Source organism: Gracilinanus agilis, chromosome 1, assembly GCF_016433145.1.
Source record: "Gracilinanus agilis isolate LMUSP501 chromosome 1, AgileGrace, whole genome shotgun sequence".
Taxonomy (NCBI): Eukaryota; Metazoa; Chordata; class Mammalia; order Didelphimorphia; family Didelphidae; genus Gracilinanus; species Gracilinanus agilis.
Genome location: NC_058130.1, coordinates 565,466,356 through 565,489,422, shown reverse-complemented (window position 1 = coordinate 565,489,422; position 23,067 = coordinate 565,466,356). Strand labels below are relative to the sequence as shown.

At 32.8% G+C, this 23,067-nt stretch overlaps 1 pseudogene; it reads right to left on the bottom strand.

The window, feature by feature from the left end:
* Positions 1-934: 934 nt before the first annotated feature.
* On the bottom strand, positions 935-16,142 carry LOC123254213 (annotated as a pseudogene).
* Between the last annotated feature and the right edge of the window lie 6,925 nt (positions 16,143-23,067).

The following is a 23,067-nucleotide window of genomic DNA, read 5'->3' as shown; positions in this document are numbered from 1 at the left end:
AGAACTCTATACACAGAGACTGATATACTGTGGTAAAATTGAATGTAATGGACCTCTGTACCAGCAGCAATACAATGACCCAGGACAATTCTGAGGGATTTATGGTAAAGAAAGCTACCCACATTCAGAGGAAGGACTGCAGGAGAGGAAACATATAAGAAAAACAACTGCTTGAACGCATGGGTTGGGGTGGACATGATTGAGGGTGTGGACTCGAAACTACCACACCAATGCAACTACCAACAATTTGGAAATTGGTCTTGATCAAGGACACATGACAAAACTAGTGGAAATACGCAGCGGCCATGGGTGGGTGGGGGTGCAGGAGGGGGGGTTGAAGGGGAAAGGTGGAGCATGAATCATGTAACCATGTTAAAAATGAATATTAATAAATGTTAAAAAAATATGTGCAAAACCACAAAGTCCGTATTGTTTATGATTTGTAAATTACATGTGTATGCTAATATAGATATCTTCTAATTTTGATTTCCTTTGGATTTGTTTTACTTTGATATTTTTTCTCATTATTTCATGGCTATTATTTTAAAATGTAATCAAACTATGTATTCTTATTCACTTCATACATTTCCTTTATTTTCTTTATATTTCCAATATTTGTCATTTCCAATAACATAATACAAACTATTACATACAAATTTCACAATTTATTCAGCCATTTCTCCCAATCACTGCATTTATATTATTTCCACTTATTTTATTACTACACACACACACACACACACACACACACACACACACACATATATATATATATATATATATATATTTTTTTTTGACTGAGGAAATTTAATGTAATACAAGTTATTTTTTTCCTTAGGAAAGCTGTGATATATGAAAATGAGGAAAGGAAGAAGGAATGGGGATTGGGGCAGGAAACTGACAGAACTCTGAGCAGTCAGAACCTAGCCCCCATTTAGTCATTCTTGAAAGGATACTTATAATTTGAGCATGGACAATTAACTTCTGAACCACAGAGGGGCAGGCAAGGGAGAGGCAATGGTAGCACCAATGCATTCAGTACAAATGAATTCCCAAAATTCCACCTCCTAAAGAGCTTGGATGAGGTCCTGAAGGTCCACCTCTGTGTTTTTCCAAGGCCTGTAGCCCAGCATACTATAAGAAATTCCAAACTGCCTCTCAGGTTAGTATACCAACAGCAGCTTCAATAGCTCCAGGCTCTGGCCTACCACCTCTGAATCAGAAAGGGTAAGGACATCTAGCACATGTGGGAGAAGAAGACAGGACTAGAGCCTCTGGAAGTAAAAAGGGCCCTTCTCTATAATGGTGTACTCTTGTGTGTACAGCAATATACAAACCACATGTGAAAAAGGTAAGAGTTGCGGGAAGGGAGCAACCAGATCCAGAAAGAACAATGCACTGAAAAGGCCATGATCCTTTACAGTGAGATTACTCAGGACCCAGAGGCTTTCAAGAACAAGGCTAGGTTGATGCTAGATGAATAACTCCATGAAGATAAATGTGGCCTCTATAATTCTCTCATCTCCAAAATCTGCTCATACCCTTGCATCAGCTGCTCCTTCCTCTGCCAGCAGGTTACAAAGGCACCAAAGTCCTGGGGAGGCAGCAGATCTGGTCCTGTACCCACAGATCTTGAGGCAGCCCTAGCCAAGTCCAACAGTAATATCCTTGTACTGTACAAAGTGCTTTGAGCAATGAGCAATGGATCATCCACCTGGCTGCAGATAATGTAGTGAAGGGCATGTCCTAAGGATGTCAAAATATAAATGAAGCAGTCCCAATTTTTTCAGCAGTTACATTATATTAGAAGGAGGGAGATATGTATGTGTAAAAATAAATACAAAATATATAAAAAAGGAGATATAAAATGATATCAGAAGTTAGAGCATCAATGTCAAGAAGAGATCAAGATTGACTTCTATTAGAAGGTGGTATTTGAATTACTTTTTTGGAATAAGCTACATATTCTGTTTGGTGGTGATCAGAGCAAAACACAGTGTAGGTAAGGTAGATAGTCTGTTGAAAAGCATAGAGATAAGAGATATAATGCTATGAAAAGGAAACAGCAAGTATTCCAGTTTTGTTAAATCAAAAAGTCTATGAAACTGGAACCTGTGATAACTCTAGAAAGGTAATCTCGAGAGCCCTATTATGAGAGGAGTTTTAATTCCAAATAGAGAAGTCTTTATCCTAATGACAAAAGGGAACCACTGGACTTCCTTAAGCAGTGGAGTGAAATAGTCAGACCTATGCTTTAGGATTATTGATTGGCAGCTATGTGGGAAGCTGAAGCAAAGAGGTTGATTGGGTAAAAATAGACCAATTATAAAGATATAATAATAGTAAAGATAAGAGGTGGAAAAGTCCTAACTTTGGGAGGTGACTGTATGATTGAAGAAGAGAGAGTTGTGAGATACTGTTCAGTCAGAAACCATGTTTATACATTTGATCTTAGTCAAAAGGCTACAGAGTGATCAGAAACCATATTTATACAATGTGCACTATGCAACTGTTTGCCAAACTCATTTATCTAATAGTATTAAGCAAAAGCAGGAGCAATAGAAACAGTAGAACTAAGAAATGAAATAGCCTAAGCAGTGATGATTAACCTTTTAGAGACCAAGTGCCCAAACTGTAGCCCTCACATCACATGTGAGCCCACTGCCTTATCCTAGATGAGAGGTAGAAAGCTCTCATATTGGGCTGCTAGTCAGAGGAATGGGTGATATGAGAAATGTCCTCAGACACATATGGAGAGGGGAAAGGGATGCCTCCTCTGGCATGTTCCAGTACATGCGCCATAGGTTTGTCAACACAGGGCTAAGGCAAAAATTAGAATAAATAAACTAGATAACAGAGAAGGTAAATTGTCCCATTTGATCTCTACCAAATTACTATCCAAAAAATTATTACTTAATACCTCAGAATGAAGTACAGAGTAGAATAACCCATAAAAAGATAGAGTAAAGTAATTTTTAGTTCAAAATAACTTAGAAGGATGGCATGCAGAAACTAGTGCATTGAGGTAGAGGTGGGCACAAAGCAGGGAACCAGGGCATGCCTTACCACAATTGCTATGAGGCCCAACTGAAGCAACAGCAAAGGCTTTTGAAACTCTCAGCCACAGACAGTTTGGGAGGGCAAAAGAAGATTAGAGGGTTCACATTTCTGACTCATAGTACAATATACTTCTTGTATTGCCCATACACTGATCCAGATAGACGACTTAAAATAAGGTTTCAGGGTAAGGAGGAGCACTAACTCAAACTAGCATTTAAAGTCACAGGGGAGAAGGAGACTCTGCTGATAGATCAAGGGGGGGAAAGTGTGTATGGTTACTTACACACCAGACCACAGGCCAGGCAAGTATTAAATACACTTCTTCTTTCATCATACCATCATGGAAGAAGTATAAGCACATAGAACCCCAGAGTCATCTCTGAAGTCAACCATACAGAAATCCAAAAGCTTGGAACAGTGCTCCTTTTACTATAGTTACAGAGCCCAACTTTAACAGTATTTTAAGATAAAAGAAAAGAAAAAAGGCTAGAAAATGAACAAACAACAAAACAAGAAACTCTACATTGAAAATTAATTTGGTGACAGGGATGAACAGAGCATAAATTCAGAAGAAAACAAAGGACAATACTGCTGCACCTAAAGCTTTCAAGAAAAAAAATATGAATTGCTTTGAAGCCTCAAAAGAATTAATGGAGGAGGTCAAAAAGGATTTTAAAAATCAAATAAATAAGAGAGAAAGAAAAAAGCTAGGAAAATAAATGAGTGATATGGAAAAATCAAGAAAAAAGAGTCAACAGCATGTAAAGGGGGCATAAAAATACTGAAGAAGTTAATAACTTAAAAAGTAAAATAGTCCAACTGATTAAAAAAGAGCCTAAAATATCCAATGAAAAGAAAAAACTACTAAAAAGAAAAACTACCCAATTGGAAAAAAAGATAGACAAAAATGAACTGAGGAAAAAACTATTTACAAAGTAGAATTGGCCAAATGGAAAATATGGATTAGAATTCAGCAATTATAAGCCAATGAGTCCATGAGACAACAATAAAGAATTAAACAAAGTCAAAATAAAGAAAAAAGATAAAATGTTGGAATATATTATTGGAAAACAACTTGATGGGAAAATAAATCCAGGAGAGACAATCTAAGAATTATTGGGCTGCCTAAAAGCCATGATTAAAAAGAAAGCTTAAACATTGCCTTTCAAGTAACTCCCCCAACAGTGCTTTTGGGTCCCAGTTTTCCCATATGCCCTTCAAATTTTATCATTTTCATTTTCTGCCATAATAGCCAATCTGATACATGCAGGGTATTAGCTCAGAGGTTTTTTTAATTTGTATTTCTCTAATTAATAGTGATTTCTTACAATTTTTGCTCTGATATTCTAGAACCAGAGGGCAAAATAGAAATGGGAAGAACCCACCAATCACCTTTTGAACTACATTCCAAAATGATATACCCAAGGAATATTATAATCAGATTCCTGAACATTCAGGTCAAGGAAAAAATATTTCAAGCAGCCAAAAAGAAATACCACAAAGCTACAGTCAAGATAATACAAGACATAGCAGCTACTACATTAAAGGATCAGAGGGCCTGGAATATGTTATTTGTTATGGATAAAAAGGGGGGTACACTAAAGTTGGGGGTGTGATATTCTTCCTTTGCTGAGTGCCAGAGGAGTAAAAGGGTGATTGAGGTAATAGGAGAGGAATGAAGGGGATGACTGAGTTTAGAGGAATGGACAAGGCAGTATTTGGATGGTAAGGGTACAGGTGAGATATTCAGGATAGGCAGCTAACACAGACTAGACACTCAGGCTAGAGACAGAGGACACTGTGGGGAAATAGGCTGAACCCTTTCAGGGAGGAAAGGTACTTTTACAGACACAAGGAATAAGGCCAGTCAGAAGTGGTTTGAATCTGACTTGAGGGCTTTCTTGTCAATTTCTCAAGTCCTCAAAGGAGGAACCACAAGGCTCCTCCTTGTCAGTGAAACTGAAGGGATTCAGGAGGAATTGTTGGGCAACTACTTCCTTCCAAGATGGATGCCTCCAGTTTCCCTCAGAAAATAAAAGTGAATTATTCCTACCCTTCACTTTTGCCTAGTTTCTTCAACACAAGGATTCTACAGAGGGTCTAATTAGGTAACCAAGAGTTTATTAATGTTTCAGGGTGGTCTGGAAGGAGAGAGGGGATTGGCGTTTCTGACAACTGCTAGGGAGAAACTCAAGATGAGGGAGGGTCTCAGGAATGGGTTAGACTGAGAGAGAACCTTCTCTCTCAGCTCAGGAAGATTTGGCTGCTTTTAAGGTAGAAGGTATACTAAAAGGATAATTTGAATTCAAGGATATCCTACTTGCCTATTGGGGAAAACTAAACCCACAAAGTCTTTTCACTAAAACCCAAAAGCCACTGTGCCTCCCAGAGCCCCAGGAAAACATACAGGGAAAACAGGGAAATAATATGGAGGTCAGGGAGTGGTTCAGAGAAATTAGCTAGGTACAAATTGTCTAAAGACAAACACAGGCCAAAGCAAACCAAAAGCCAAAATAGAGCTCTGGTTGATCCTTCCTCTCTGTTCAAGCATCAGGGACCAAATGAACTCTCTCTGAATTCTATGGCTTTCAACTGCCAGAAATTTTCAGTTGGCCCCCTGCAGGAGAAAATCCCTCTCTGGCAACTTTTACATTACATATTCCAGAGGGAAAAGGAGATAGGATTTCAAGTATCAATCACTTACCCAGCAAAACTGAGCATAATCCTTTGGAGGAAAATCAGTATTCAATGAAATAGATGGCTTTCAAATCTTCCTGATGAAAAGCCTGGAACTGAATGGCAAATTTGACTCTCAAGAATAGGACTGGAGAGAAGCTTAAAATGGTAAACAGGAAGGAGAGATCAAAAGGCATTCAATAAAGTTAAACTATTTATAGCCCAAATGGGGTGATGATTTGGTCATTCTAGAAGACAATTTTGACATATATATTACCTATATTTATAATATATATTTGACCTATATTTATAAGTTATATTTGACCTCTATAGATATAATATATGTTATTACATATATAATATATAAAACAGTGTATATTCTTTGACCCAGCGATACTGTGTATCTCAAAGAGATATTTTTAAAAAAAACAGAAAGACATATAAGTACAAAAATATTTGAAACAGTCTTTTTGTGGGGGCAAAGAATTGAAAAGTGAGAGGATACCCATTGATCGGGTAAGTTATGGTATATGATTGGAATGGAATAATATTGTGCTATAAAAAATGACAATCAGTAGGAGTTTTGTCCTGGAACAATAAGAATTGGAAAATTTGACATGAACAGAAGCATAATGAAATGAACAAAAACAGGAGAGCATTATCCATAGTAATAGGAACTTTATGCAATGACCAACTTTGAATAACTTTGCTATTTTCAGGAAAACAATGATTCAAAACTATCCCAAATGACTCATGATAAATAATAACAGTTACTTCCAGAGAAAAAGAATGGATAGTGTCTGAATCCAGATTGAAGCAAATTTTTTTCACTTTATTTCTTAATTTTTAAAATTCAAATATCCTTCCATGGAAAAGATTAACAGAGGAAAATATTTTACATGATTGCACATTCAAAATCTTTATAAGATTGCTTAATATCTCCAAGTGCAGGACTTAGAGTGGTTGGTGCAGTAGAGAGAGAATTCAAGACACAAATTTCTTTGAAAGATTTTGGAAGCTGTTTTACATGTAATTGAGGGTAAATTAAATTAAAATAAAAAAGATTGGCCAAGCTGCTGATCTTTTAAAATACAATTTAGATTAAAAGTTATAGCTAATAGGTTAAATAGATCTCTTTAGGCTAAAAAGTTTTATTAGTTGTCTTTCTTGGAGATTTTCTGAGGATTTTTTTAATAGTCTAGTGAGGACATAGAATTGAAAATGCATAGGAAAAGGGCACATTTCTGAGATGATAAGAATTACATCTTTACATTTTGTCAAATAAACCAAAGGGAAATTATATCTGTTACATAAGTCTAGTTTGGAGAGAAAACATGGGATTTTCTCATTTCCAGGTAAGAAAGATTACATGAAAATGGGACATCCATTTGCATAGCAGGTAAAGAAACAGCAAAATTTTGTTTTGCTTTATTTTTTGTTTTCAGTGTAGACTACTTCTTCCTAAACTTATTGTAATGGGGTTACTAGTCATCTCAAGGTGACAATGGATATTTAATCTTGTAGAAGCAAATTGTCATTCATGTTGGGGAGCAAAATGAAAAAGGAGAAAAGAAAGGCAAAGAAAATAGGGCAAGTCAAGGAAAGATAGAGAAAAGCAAGGTAAGGCAGAGCAGAATAAGGCAAGGCAATGGAAATACATGACAAGGGAAAGCAAGGCAAGGAAAAGCAAAGGCTCTTAATCTTTTTTTTAAATGAACAATGGATAGAATTGCTAAAATATGGCCTTCAGATTATACTAAAAATCAAAAAAGAATTTTCTAAATGATTGCTATTTATGTTAAGTAAGTTATTTTCATCCAAACAAAATAAGTTATTAACTTTTGAATGAACAAGAGAATTGGTCCTCATTATGAAGCAATCGCTTGTAACATTTATTATGTAAAAATAAAAGCACTTTCTATTCTATTAGATATTTATATTTCAAGGTTTCAGGTTTTAAAAACAAAGCTTCTTTTAAAACAAAGTTTGATCAGGCAATGTATGATGTTTTTATTGTGGTTAGACACTGGAACAAGCATTTTAAAACCAGAATAGGAAAACACTGTCAGATAAGTATATATCTATATACTTACATGTGTATGTGGTTATATATAGATAAATATACATATAGATAGATAAATATTTTCAATTTTTGTATACACTTTTTTCTATTAATCCCTGAAAAATGTTTTTATTATGGTATTTCCAACAAACTTCATACTTTGTCCATATTTTTCACAACATACATTAAATATCAGTACATACCTATTTTTCTCTAAGCAAAATTAGAATGAAATTGAAATTAACTTCAGTTCAGAAAACATTAAATATGTATTTTATGCTATCATTCATACAAAAAAGGCAAAATTCAGAGGAACACACAACACTGAGACAATCAATTTATGATTCTTGTCCTCATAAAAAATATTGTATATGTAACACTCCTATAAATAACAACAACATAAAATAACATGCCAAAGTGTTATGAGGGGAAAAAATGTTCTCTGCATCCAGGTCATTATGAGACATGGTAAGTATTCCCAAGCTTAAATTCTACCAATTTATCTCCTTTCAAAGGTATCCTCTAAATATTTGATTCCTCTGACCAGTATCCCTCCTCACAATATAATTTCTTCTCTTCTTCCAGGTATTCATGCTTGCATTCCTAGTCCTTTTTGATAAAAATCTATCTTCAAATCTTTCATATATATTTTAAGGCATGAATAGATGATAATTACCTAAGGTATTACCTTTCCCAAGGTTATTTGCACTACAACAGGGCAGTGAAATCTTATGGTAAAGTGAAAAGATTATACTGGTAGAAAATAAAATGTTATCCGGGGGTATGTGGGAACTGGTAAAACACTATTTATTTTTCCATTTATTAAAACATCTTCAGAGACCATGATATATTCTAATAAGGTATAAATTTGGGACTAAGATTATGGTTCAAGATCTCTAAAGAGATCATATATCCCAAGTAAGAGCGCTAATGTAAATACCACTGTTAATAATGGTAATTCTTTAAAAAAAACAAATTACTTTAAAAATATTCAACCATTAAGTTCTACTTCATATTTTCATTATTCTTTCATTCATCCATTAATCCATTCTGTCTCAATCCTAGGTTTGTATCCAGCATGAAGATCAGTCAATTCGGTGAATGTTTTAGGAAATGTCAGACATAATTTCAGAGTTCCTGTCTAAAACAACACCAGAACAAGTTGGCCTAGAGCAAGGGGCCTTCTTGTTTAGACAACATAATTCTGATGGCAGTAACAAGTTAAAAACAGCTATTTCAGAGTGAGAATAATGGTGAAGAAATGAAAAAGAGACCCTTGTTTGAGAAAAGTATATCCTAGGTTTGTGTAAATTACCCTCTTTTGAAGACACAAAAAATAAGTTTATACCCAGGACAATGTTTGAGGTTTGCAACAGTGGTGGTAGAAAGAAGTACAATGCAATTCAAAACAATTTGATATAGGAGATTTAAAACTTTATGTATTATCAACAAATTATGCTATTAATATCACACTAAATAAAACTCAGCCACTGCAGTCATCATTCTGGAACTCAGCCCTTGTGGAAATAGAACCTGGCAAAAGGTCCTGCAGTCAAACACAGCTGTACCTCCTCAATATCCACAACTATGGAAGATGGCAGAAAGGAATGACTTTGATTTTATCAATGGAAATATATTAAAGAAAGTGCATTACCATATACTTTGCTCAAGGACTACTACATATTTCCATCTGGCTTGCAGTTAAAATTTCAAATATTCGTTGTTTCTTGAATTAAAATATCACTAAATTGAGAGTAAGAGTTATTTAGCTTTTCTATTTATATCCCTAGCACTTAGTACAGTGCTTTGGATATTAATAAGTACTTAATTATTTTATATTCATGCATCCATCCATTATTTTATTTAACTATGTTTTGGTGTTGTTTTCCCCCTGAAGGGAGGATAATTTTCTTCTCATGATACTTCCATCTTCCTCAAATGGCAGGTAGTTGTTAAGCAGGGATCATGCATTTGACTTCTCTTTTTATGAATCCTAAAATGTGTCCACATTAGCAAATAGCTGAAACTATACTGTATGGAATTACATTCCTAATGTTAGAATTCAAAACAAAGAGAGAAATAAGACAATTGAAGATAGACAGATGTGGATAGGTGATCCAAATACTTAGCATAGGTTTGGAGATTCACAATCTATCCTATTTTACTTCTTTCCCTAAAACTAGTTTGGCAACAGATTCATGATTTCCTGTGCAGTAAAAATGAGGAGAAGGTTAAGAAAAACATGGAAAGTCTTACATGAAATGATAAAGAGTAAAATTATGAAGAACAGAACCAAGAAAACATGATATCCAGCAATAGAAATATTGTTTGAAAAACAACTTCTATAATCTACTTCCAAAGAAAGAACTGGAAAAAAGAAAGAAGACACAATTTTACATATACATATATGTTTTTAAAGTTTTTAATGTTTTTTCCAGATTACATATTGATGCAATTCTAATATATTTTACATTTTGCCACATATATTCTTTCCTATTCCACTTCCTCTTCCCTCTTAACATGACTTCAAGTAACATAAATTGTATATGTGTTATCCTTCAATACTTATTTGAATGTTTTTCATATTTTGAAAAGAGACACATATCATGTACAGTAGAGAAAAACAATAGAGGAAATAAAATGAGAAGTGACGTGCTTAAGTCTGCATTTATACTCCATCAGTTCCTTCAGTGGAGATTGTCAGTATTTTTTTTTTTTTATAATGAGCTCCTTGGACTTCTCCTGGATTCTTGCTATGCTGATAATATTGAAGTAATTCACAGTTAATTCTTGTACATTATTGATGTTACTGTGCATAATGTTCTACTGGTTCTGATCACTTCATTTTGCTTCACTTCATACAAGCCTTTCCAGGTTTTCTTTTTTTTTCATGATCATCTTTGTCATTTTTAAGGTACAATAGTATTCTATTACAATTATGTACTACAACTTATTCAACCATTCTACAATTGAGGAATATTTATTCAGTTTTCAGTTCTTTGCCACCACAAAAAGACTTGCTATAAATATTTTTGCTCAAGTGGTTCTTTTCTCCATCTTTGATCTCTTTGTAATATAGATTTAGCCCTGGTAGTATTGGGTCAAAGTGTATGTACAGTTTTATGGTCCTTTGGAGATGGTTACAAATTGCTCTCCATAGTGGTTGTATCACTTCATAGTTCCATTAACAGTATATTACTGTCTTTACATGTAACTTTTTATTAAATGATTCATTCTCTACTATGGTGAGGTGAGAGAGAGATTCATGGGGAATTTTAATGTAACAAGCAAATAAAATATATTTTTTCACTCTGTTATATATGTGTGCATAGTGTGTGCAGAAACATTAATAACTTTGATTATTGACTAGGAATTATGATTAATTGATTAATGTACTTAACTAAGCTGAAACTGTTGTTGACTGATGTGATTTTTAATAGTCCCAGTTATTTGTAGATTAAATAGCTGAGGTGAACCAATTCTAATATTTAAGATTAATAGCAAGTTAATCATTTAAGTATATATACTATATACACTTATGTAAGAAGATAGCCATATTAATCATTTAGTCATGAAATGGCTGTAAGTAAAAAAATCTACCACTGACAACCTGTAATCCCTTGTTATTTTGCCTTCTTGACCCCTTCCTTTTGAAAAATTCTTTATTCCTTGATTTCTTTACAAGCCAACTTAAACTTAGCTAGAGAGACAGAGATTTCCTCTACCCCTCAGACTTTATATCCTGTTTTCCAGAGGGTTTTCAAAACACCCTTTCAAAACAAGATTACTAGAGGATGGACATAAGCTCTAATACAATCCAGCATTAGGAATGTCAGTAGCCTCACAATAGACTCACTTTAATCCACTCTAAATTCACATTCCTAGGTTGTTTTTGTGGACTTGATGTAAACCACCCTCCAGTTTCACTTTTTTCACCTATAAAAATCATGTTGATGCTGATGCTTAGAATCTCAGACCAAATTGGGTATGTCTGGATACTCACTCATTTTGTGTATCTTGCAAGCATATCAAAGACAATATCCTCCAAAGTATTGTTCATCTTGTCTTTTTCTTTATAATTTATATACATTTATTGACGCTTATATATACATACATGTATACATCCTTGTGTCCACATAGGTACATATATATCTTCCAAACAACCTCTTCTATGTTATTTTAGGTAAAAGTAACCCCTGATGTGAAAATAAAATAATTTTTAAAAATAATTTTAATTGAATAATTTTTTAGAATATTAGTTCTTCCCTAGGCTTAAGGGCAACCTCTAAAGTTTGTAGAAATGTTATGCTTTCTTATCCATTCCTTAGTATCATAACTGTTTTCTAAATTCAATTTAAAAGATTAGCCAAGATGTTTGGGATTATATTGCAAAGTTGACTCACTAAAATGTCCTTAAAGCTAGATATGTAGTTATGGGCTGTTTTTCTGAAGTTAGGGTACATTGAGAATTACAATGTAATTAGAATTACTAAAATAATTCCTGGCACATCTCAGATGCTTATGGCAATGTTTTGGGATCAGAGAGATGCAATTTTGATTAATAAAACATTATAGCTTCAATCCATGTCTATGTATTGCTTTTAAATCATAAATATGTTAAGGGACCATTTTCCAAAATGAGCTTGGTAATTCATTGTCTGACCCAGGCCTTATTTAACACAAATAGCTGTTGTCATTATTTCCTTTCTTAGCGGGAGAATAGGCATGATAATAAATACACAAATGCTGAAAAAACAGAAGCTCTGTACAACTATTCTTCCAGAAGTCATTTGAAGAGGAAATTTTTACATTCAATAGTAATGGAAAGGAGAATGAAATTGTACAATTTCCTAAAATATTTAGATACCTAAATAAAAATTATTGTTTCAGACATTTGATCAATAATGACACTTAAGAGTTTATTTTATTCTCTTCCAAAGTAATTATTCCTTTTGAAAAGGGGAATATTCACAAATATATGTGTGTCTGTATATATATATTTTATAGTATATATGTTATATATACTTAATTTGTTAATTGAAGAGACTGATAAGACATTTTAATTATTGGTTTTCTTAATACTGAACTTATATTTTTCATTTTCTTTCCCTCAAATTAAGTTTGGGGACAGTTTGATAAGGGCAATATCATATAAGGGAATAATAATATTCATTAGAAATTATCTTGTTTTCAAGGCTTAAAGTATGCTTATTATTTAATACATGGCCTCATATTGAAACAGTTACATGTTTTAATATTTAAACACAATTTCTTCAGACTTTTTTCATCATGTATTCTCATAATCATGAGTTCATTCATTTTTTTGAAAAGACCTACATACATATAAAATAATAGCCAGAAATTGTATCGATCCCCTTATATCAAAGTTCCTTTTTACATCTTTGCAACTTATACCCATGTTTCTGGTCCTTGGGTCTAAGGAGAAAGAGCCCAGTTCTTCCTTCACATGGCAAACTTGCAGACTTTTGAAGACAGTTGTCATATCCCTTCACATTTTTTCTTTTTCCATAATAAATATTCTCAAATGTTTAAACTAGACCTTATATGATAATGTCTCCAGTTCTCTGACCTTTTCATAATTACTTCTACTTGCAAAATTCTTCAAAAACCTTACCATCAAATATTTAATATAATTTTCTAGATGTGATCCCCAATAGCCAACAAAATGATGTACCAGCACCACTCTTGTCCTGAGCACTATGTCTCTCAGGAACAATATTTCATAAGCCTCTTCAGCTTCTATATGATATTATTGACTCATCTTGTGCTTGCATTCAGGTATTTTTAAGACACACAAATATTTAGCTATCTTCCATCCTGTATGTGTGAAATTTATTTTTTAATTGGAGAGTAAAACTTTTCATTTATCCTCATGATTTAATTTTAAGCACTGAACAAGAATCAAAAAAGAAAATAGCTAAGGGATCACAGGATCACTTTGGTCACCAAGTAAATATATACCCATAGGCACAGACTTTCTAGGAATTTATTTCACTATTTTGTGTCATCAATTAACTTGAAAATAAAACTAAGTTTTTAGACAGGAAAAATTAGTACAATAATTAATTAGCTTAAAAATTTATTCTAAACTCATTTCAGCATCCCGAGAATAATACTGCTAACCTTGGTTTATTAAAGAAGCTTTAAAACAAAGAAAACTTACTGTCATGTAGGAAATGTACTATGATAAGAGGATATGACCTTTGGCTAGATGAGTTTCACAACTCATTCACTGGGTGACACTTCCCAAACTTTCTGTTATAGCTAAGTGGCAGTGATTCCCTTAAGCAGGATTCACTTTGAATTTAGAAGCTTAATAAAGTTTATAACTCAGCAAACATAGTGAAAAAGTTTAAAGACCAAATAAACATATGGCTTTCCTCCTACATCCTTCTTTCTTTATTTTCACTGGTGGTGAAAGCCCGTGATGTATTATAAGGACAATGTGACAGATCCAACTCACACATCTTTAAGGTTTTTATATAGTGCTTCCACCTCCTGTTGCTGAAATGTCTTTTTAATATTTAATATTATATGTTTTCTGATAGAGTATTAGTAATGAATATCTCTCTCATACTTCTATTAAAATCCAAAGTCCTCAGAAAAACCTTTGATTTGAAAATGACAAAGAGGAAAGTCTATCTACACAAATTAAAGTCCAGACCAATAGCATTTAGATACCTTCTAAGTGATTCTGAAAATCTCACAGTAGAGCCAACTGGAAGAGGTTATTATGTATATTTTCCTCAGGTTGCCAGAAAAGACTGTCAAATATGCCAAAGACTAGGCACAAATATATTATACAGGATCAGTAGGAAAAGCAAAGAAAATGGGCGTCATTCTAATGGCTACTGTTGTATAAAATTCTGCAAAATCTTGAAGTGGTCACAAAATATCAGTGAAAACCAGGCCAGCCTCAGTAAGATAATCCCTTTTCCTCATTGCTTATGTATCAGAGTGAAAACTGCAGGGAGGATTTTGAAAGGTTGGCACCATACCTCCTGTGAAGTACTTTATACTTACTTTGGCATCTACAAAGAAATTCAGTTGCAGTTATTCAGAGATCCATTGCTACCTTCCATTGAAAGCTAGAGAAAGAGTCCACATTTTATTGATTCAAAAATTCAAAAATAAGTGAAAACTTTAAAAAAAATAAGTAAGAATTCATTTAATATGGAGATAAATAATTTTCATTCATATTGTACTTTAACGTTTTAAAAGGTGCTTTCATACATTATCTTTTGTAACAAGAATCATGTGGGATGGTTGTTAATATTTTCCCTCTTTTATAGATAAGGAAACTGAATACCAAAGAGATTAAATTATTTGCTTACCTCTAATGAGAGAGAAAATTTGAACTGAGATTTTTCTTTTTGACGAAAAGAGAAAATAAAATTTGATGGAGTGAAGAAAATATTGGGAAAAGAGAAGTCAAATTTAAATTTCTTCATCTTTTGGCATAGCCTTTTTAGTGAAATCTTCAAGTTTATATTTCTTCCACAATTAAATCCTCCTTCTAAATTTCTTAAATCTCTTTCTATTGTAAGAAGAAATTTATTTTGAACGTGGGATAAAATATTATCATCTTGAGATTAATCAGACAAAAAGGTTAACTCCCTCATCTATCACCTGTCTGTGCAAAAAGTTTATTTGCAATGGAAAATCTAGTCAGAATCAACATGCTCTCTCCCTTGAAATGTCATCCAGGTTTTTCCAAGACAGCTTCCTCAGTATGGCATGTTTAACTTGGAATGCCCTTAGAAGGCTTTGTCAATAATTAAATGACAGGATAAAACCCCCGGAGTCTATTCAAATTGTAGGGGAAAAGAACAGGGAGAAACTATTCACACTTCATCTTCTTTCCTAGTTACTCATTGTTTCCTTTTCCTCTTGGGCATCCTTGGAAACGACCTCCATCTCCAAATTTTTTCTCCTCAGCCACTGCTCCCAAATACTCCTCAACCTTCTTTGCTATCTCCTTGGCTACCAAAATCTCCACAATGATTGATGTGATGAACCCTAAGGTCACTTGGCTTGGCCTAGTCCAGAGTGACTTTGTTTCTCCAATTTCCTCATCCTCCATGACTTTTTTGTAGGTTTTGCATCTTTTTAAGTCCACAAACCTAACCTTTTCATTGACCTCATCTCCGCTGTCAGTCACTAGTATGGTACCAACCAACCCATGAAAAAAATCAATGTTCTTCTGTTTTGTCTTCAAGGTTGTGTAGGTTGCATAGATTGTGTAGGACTGACACCTTGGGGCTGAATTTACTCTTTTCCGTTCCTTCAGCTCCAGCCAGGTGATTAGGTCTTCAAATTCCATGTTTTTACAAGCTTCCAAAGTTCCTTTTGCTTCCTCCCTGGAGGCAAATTAAATAAATGTGTGCCCCTTGGGCTGACTTTGGTAGTTCTGGGGCAAGCTGATGGACCTCACTTTATCAAACACTTCCTGCAGACTCTCCTCAGAGGAATAAGAAGTAAGGTTGTTCAGCATCAGTGTCTAAGAGTCTGATGGCTTGCTGTTCTTCCCACTACAGGAGTTGTTCTTCATGCCTCTCAACTTTTCTCTCCTATCTACTCTAGAATGAATGCCAGGCCATTGATCTCAGTCCCTTTTCCTCTTCCAAGTCCTTGCCTACATCTGCTTCTGTCTTAAATTGAATGTAGGCAATTCCTTTGAGTATTCCATCCTTGGTACATGCCAGTCTGGACTCCATAGCATTTACATGCTTCCTTGAACTCTTTCCAAGTTACTTATACAGCAAATTGTTGATGAAGAGCCACCTTGTGTCTAGATATTTCTGGTTCTCTTTTGCTTTTTCCAGATTAATTTCAGAGCCAAACAATTTGGAGCTACTAAATTCTAGTGCTTATTTCATTCATTATGGAGTGGCTAAAAAAAACTATAGTATATTAATATGATGGAAAAGTATTATGGTAGAAGTAATTATGAAGGGGGCAAGCCAGAAAAACCAAGGAAGACTTATAGGAACTGAGATAAAGTGAGCAGAACCAAAAAGAACAATTTACCACTAACAACAATACTGCAAAAATAACCAACAACATCACTCAATACAATATAATACAATTCTAAAGGATTCATGCTAACATGTTATGTGCCTCCAGAAAGAGATACAGAAAGAGTAGAGATTGAACTAGGTGTTTTCCTATCTTTTTTCTTTCTTTCTTTCTTTTATTTTTTGGAACCTGGAAAAAATATTTTGCATGACTTCTTTTTTATAAAAGATTGGTATTGTTTTTCTCGCCTTTTCTGTTTGTAGGAAGGGAGAACATTTGGAGCTGAAAATAAAATTGAATTAAAGATGAGAAAAAGATATTCAGAAGGGCTTTATCTCCCATGATCATATCAAAGAAAGTTACTTCCAATCATCCTTTCATTTCCAGCAGAATTAATTAACCACCACCAAATACCTTAACTTGAAATTTTTGACAATAGTGTCTAATGTCAGGACAACATCTGGTTAATTTACCTGAATCTTGGCATATTTTATATAAATCTCTCTTTTTTCTCCCCATAGAGCCAAGCATCCAGTTGCTTTTGCTTGCAATGTTCATTAAGCTCACAATTGTATTTTGAAATTTCATCTAAATATTTAGAATTGTAGAACAACTGTCAGTGAGGAAAGCAAACATTTGTGCCCTGGAAGAGGTCATCACTATTACCAAGCATATATCATTTCATAGATTTGATAGGTGAGGTATAAATCTAACTCCAAAACAATTGGCTAAGAGGTCAGATACATTTTCTTAAGGCAGAATCCCAAGATATCATACTGTCACATAAGAATCTATAGTTTTTAATGCTAATATATAAGGAAAAGACAGACAACCTATCAATTTTGGGCTGAACTTTTTCTTATGAAAATAATTTTTTTTCCTTTTTTTCATTTTCCTTAGCAGGGTTGATGACAATTACAATAAAGGAAAAATAATTGGACAGAATATAAATATATGGAATGCGTATATTTATAGTAAATAAATTGATCAACTAAAGAATATGGGAAAATCTAAACTCCAAAATAAGAGATATACAAGGTAAATAGTATCTGCAGTGCAGAGAGTATAAATAGGAAGAAAGATACTACACATTCTATAAGGCAGATGTTTCAAAGATATATTATGTCAACTCCTATGTGGAAACAGAAGCAGGTCCAACAGGAAGGGGCTGGGTATTTGATCCTTAACATATTGAAGAAAGGCAGAATATTTTGCTGGAGTAGGAAAGAAGGGAATGGGGATACAGGCAGATTTTAAATTTTTATGTATAAGAAAATATTTTATGCAATAAGCAATTATTGAATTTTAGAGGACACTGATTCTATATGATTGCAATTTCTACTGGTAATTAAGAAGTCTTCTAAAGCTAACTCATAGAATATGGAACCATTTGTCCTTCTAACTTAGGAACATTTTTGTGGGCTCTTTTAGAAGTATGTTAAGCAAATGAATACCATTCCTTGGGCTACATTTACTACTCAGAGACTATATCTTTTTAATTTTTGTCAGTGACATTTAATTATATAATGGACACATTTGTTTATAACTAGTATTAATTTGGTTTTTCATTTGAATTCCCACACAATGACACAATAACAACTGTGTTATCCTTAGATTGATCAAGGCAGAAAAAATGCTATGTTACATATTTAATTGGGAGTAGTTCATAAATATCTTCTTTTTAAACATTAAAAAATCTGTAACAAATTGGCCCAGGGAGTGAATAACAACCAGAATGATTAGGAGTATAGAAATCTAATTAGGCTGATGTGGGGAAGAAGGTAATATAAGGGAGGGGGAATTGGTGTGTGTGATTAAAAGCAAAACACTTGTGTGAAGGGATAGAGTGAAAAGAGAAAGTGCACTACAGTGGGAGAAAAGATGGATGGGAAAACACAAATAGTAATCATAACTGTGAATGTAAATGGGATGAAATCACCCCACAATAGTAGTAGATATCAGAGTGCATTAAAATCCAGAATTCTAAAATATGTTGTTTACAAGAAACACATTTGAGGCAAGTAGACACACACAGAATAAAGGTAAGGGGATGGAACAGAATCTATTGGGCTTCAGCTAAGGTAAGAAAAAGCAGGAGGACCAAATATGATCTCAGACAAAGCTAAAGCAAAAATTGATCGCATTAAAAGAATAAAGAAAAGTAATTGCATCTTGATAAAAGTTACTATAGACAATGAAGAAATATCAATAATTAACATATATGCACCAATTGGCATAACTTACAAATTTTTAATGGAGAAATGAAATGATCTTCAGGAGGAAATAATCAAGGTATACTATTGGCAGACTTCAACTTTCCCATCTTGGAACTAGATAAATTTTGCCAAAAAATAAACAAGAAAGAAGTAAAGGAAGGTAACGAAATTTTAGAAAAGTTAGACTTAATAAATCTCTGGAGAAAAAAGAATGGACATAAAAAAGTAATAAGCCTTTTTTTAAGCAGCATATGTTTACATGCACAAAAACTGATCCTTGTGCTAGAACATAAAAGCTTCACAACCAAATGAAGAAAAGCAGGAATAATAAATGCATCCTTGTCAGATATCAATAAGAGTTTATAGTAAAATAAATAAAAATTAATTGGAAACTAAATAATCTAATTCTAAAAAGGAAGTGGTTCAAAAAATAAATTATTAAAACAATCAATGATTACATTAAGGAAAATAACAATGAGGAGACAAAATATAATATTTTATGTGATATAGCCAAAGCAGTACTTAGGGAAAAGTTCATATCTCTGAATGCTTATATAAATAAAACAAAAGGAAAAAACAGATCAGTAAATTGAGCATGCAACTAAAAAAAACTAGAAAATGAACAAATTTAAAATTTCCAATTAAAAACTAAATTGGAACTCCTAAAAAATCAAAGGAAAAATTAATAAAATTGGAAGTAAAAGAACCATTGAAATAATAAAGAAGACTAGGAGTTTGTTTTATGGGGGGAAAGTAAAATAAGTATAACATTGGTAAATTTATTTTAAAAGGAATGAAAATCAAATTATCTGTATCAAAAATGAAAATGATGAATTCACAGCCAGGGAAGAGGAATTTAAAGCAATCATTACAAGTTATTTTGCCCAGTTATATAACAATAAATCTGATAATCTACATGAAATGGATGAACATTTATAAAAATATAAATTGCACAGATTAACACAAGAGGAAAGGGAATACTTAAATAACCCCAGTTCTGAAAAAGAAATTGAAAAAGCCATCAATAAACTCTCTAAGAAAAAAATTCCCTGCACCAGATAGATTCAGAAGTGAATTTATCAAATATTTAAAGAACAATTAATCCAAATACTATATAAACTATTTGACAAAATAGGCAAAGAAAGAGTCTGACCAAATTATTATTATGACACAAATATGATGCTTATACCTAAATCAGGAAGACCAGAAACAGAGAAAGAAAATTATAGACTAATTTCTTTAATGAATATAGATGCGAACATCTTAAATGAAATACTAGCAATTAGACTACATCAATATACTAAAAGGATTATTCACTGTAATCAGGTGGGATTAGTACCAGATATGCAAGGATGGCTTAATATTAGTAAAACTATCAGTGTGATTGATGATATCAATAGCTAAACTAATAGAAATTATATAAGTATTTCAATAGATGCAGAAAAAAGCCTTCAACAAAATACAGCACTTATTCTTAGGAATACTAGAAAGCACAGGAATAAATGGTCAATTTGCCTTTCCTTAAAATAAATAGTGTATATCTACAACCATCAGCAAATATCATCTTCAATGGGGATACATTTGAAGTCTTCCTAATATGATCAAGGGAAAAGCAAAGATGCCCATTATCACTACTATTATTTAATATTGAACTAGAAATTTTAGCTTTATCAATAAGAGAAGGAAAAGAAATTGGAAGAGTTAAAATAGGTAGAAGAAACTAAACTTTCACTGTTTGAATATGATATAATGGTATACTTAGAGAATCTACTAAAAAGAAAGTTGAAATAAAGAACAACTTTGGCAAAATTTTAGGATACAATATATACCCACATGAATAATCTGCAGAAAAAGATAAATTCCCTTTAAAATAACTCTTCAAAATATTTGGGCATTTATTTGGCAAGACAAACACAATAATTATATAAATACAATTAAAAATATTTTTCACACAAATGCAGTCAGATCTAAATAATTGGAATATTTTATGGATAGGCAGAGATAATCAAATAAAAATGTCAATTGTATCTAACTTAATTTACTTATTCAGGGCCATACCAATCAAACTACCAAAAATATTTTATAAAACTAGAAAAATAATAATGAAATTCAACTGGAAGAACAAAAGGTCAAGAATAGTAAAGGAATTAATGAAGAAAATGTGAAGGAATGTGGCTTAGCAGTACTAAATCTCAATATGTACTATGAAGTAATAATCATCAAAACAATCTGTCATTGTTTAAAAAACAAAATGTTGGGTCAATGGAATAGATTAGGGGTAAATAATCTTAGCAATCTAGTTTTAGATAAACCCAAAACCCAGCTTTTGGGATAAGAATTCACTATTTGACAAAAACTGCAGGGAAAACTGGAAAACAGTATTGCAGAAACTAGATCAATATCTTACACCCTATACCAAGATAAAGTCAAAATCGGTATATCATTTAGACATAAAGGGTGATACTTGAAATAAATTAGGAGAACATAGGATGATTTATTGGTCAGATCTGAGAAATGGAGAATTTATAAACAAAGACAAAGATAATATTATAAGATATGCAATGAATAATTTTGAATATATTAAATTAAAAAGAATTCATACAAACTAAAGTAACCAAGTTTAGAAAGGAAGCAACAAACTGGGGTAGAAGTGGGGAAGATTATAATACATTTCTCTGATAAAGGTCTCATTTCTAAAATATTTAAAGAACTAAATCAAATTCACAAAAATACAAGTATTTCCGCAACTGACATAATCAATGGATATGAATAAGGTGTTACCAGATGAAGTCACTGCTATTAATAATCATATGAAAAATGTCCTACATCTTTCTTGATTAAAGAAATGCAAATTAAAACAATCCTGTGGCATCACCTCACCCCTATCTGATTGGCCAATGTGACAATAAAAGAAAGTGATAAATGTTGGAGAAAATGGAGCAAAAAGCTTTTCTGGTCAAGTTATGAATGGAACCAATCATTCCCGAGGGCAATTTGGAACTATGGCCAAAGGGGTTTAAAACAATGTGTACCTTTTCATTCAGTAATACCACTACTATGTCTGTATCCCAAATTCTATATCTCAAAGTAATAGAAAAGGGGAAAGGACATACTTGTACAGAAATATTTGTAGATATTCTTTTTCTAGTGGCAAAGAAATAAAAATTTAAGCTATATCTATTGATTGGGAAATTTCTGAAAACATTGTAGCCTGTGATGTTGATGGACTACTATTGTGCTATAAGAAATAATGAACAGGATGATTTCAGAAAGAACTGGAAAGAACTACATGAACTGACTCAAGGTGAAATAAGAACATTTTACTTTTTTGTGTAATGATCAACTATAGATGACTATAAATGGACTTAGCTACTCTCAGCACTAAAATGATCCAGAACAAAGAATGCTATCCACCTCCAGAGAAAGAACTGTTGGATTTGTAATGCAGATAAAAGGATATGATTTTTAACTTTATTTGAGTTTTTATTTTGAGGTATTGGTTTATATCATTATTCTTTTACAAAAAATTAACAATATGAAAATGTTTTGCATGATAATACATGAATAACCCAGATTATATTGTTTGCCAACTCTGAGAAGGGAGAGGGAAGGGAAGGAGGAAGACAATTTGCATCATATAACTTTGGGAAACTTATGTGAAAATTTTTTATTGCATGTAATTGGTAAAATAAATAATTAAAAAGTAAAACAAAATCTGTCAAAGGACTTTCTTCAATAAACTAAAGGATAATATCCACTGGGTTGTTTTTTAATATAATTATTATTTACTGTCAAATTTAGAAGCTAGTTCAATAATGATTAATTTAGAAGAATTCTGTTTTGTTTATATCCCATAGCTTATATGGATAGATTTCGTGTGTGAATATGTACCATATATAATATTGACTTCTTGGCATCCTTTGCTTTATCCAAGACTCAGCTCCAATTCTACCTTCTAGAAAAGTCCAAACTGAATAGCATCTACATCCAAGATTTGTGGGGATAAAATGAAAT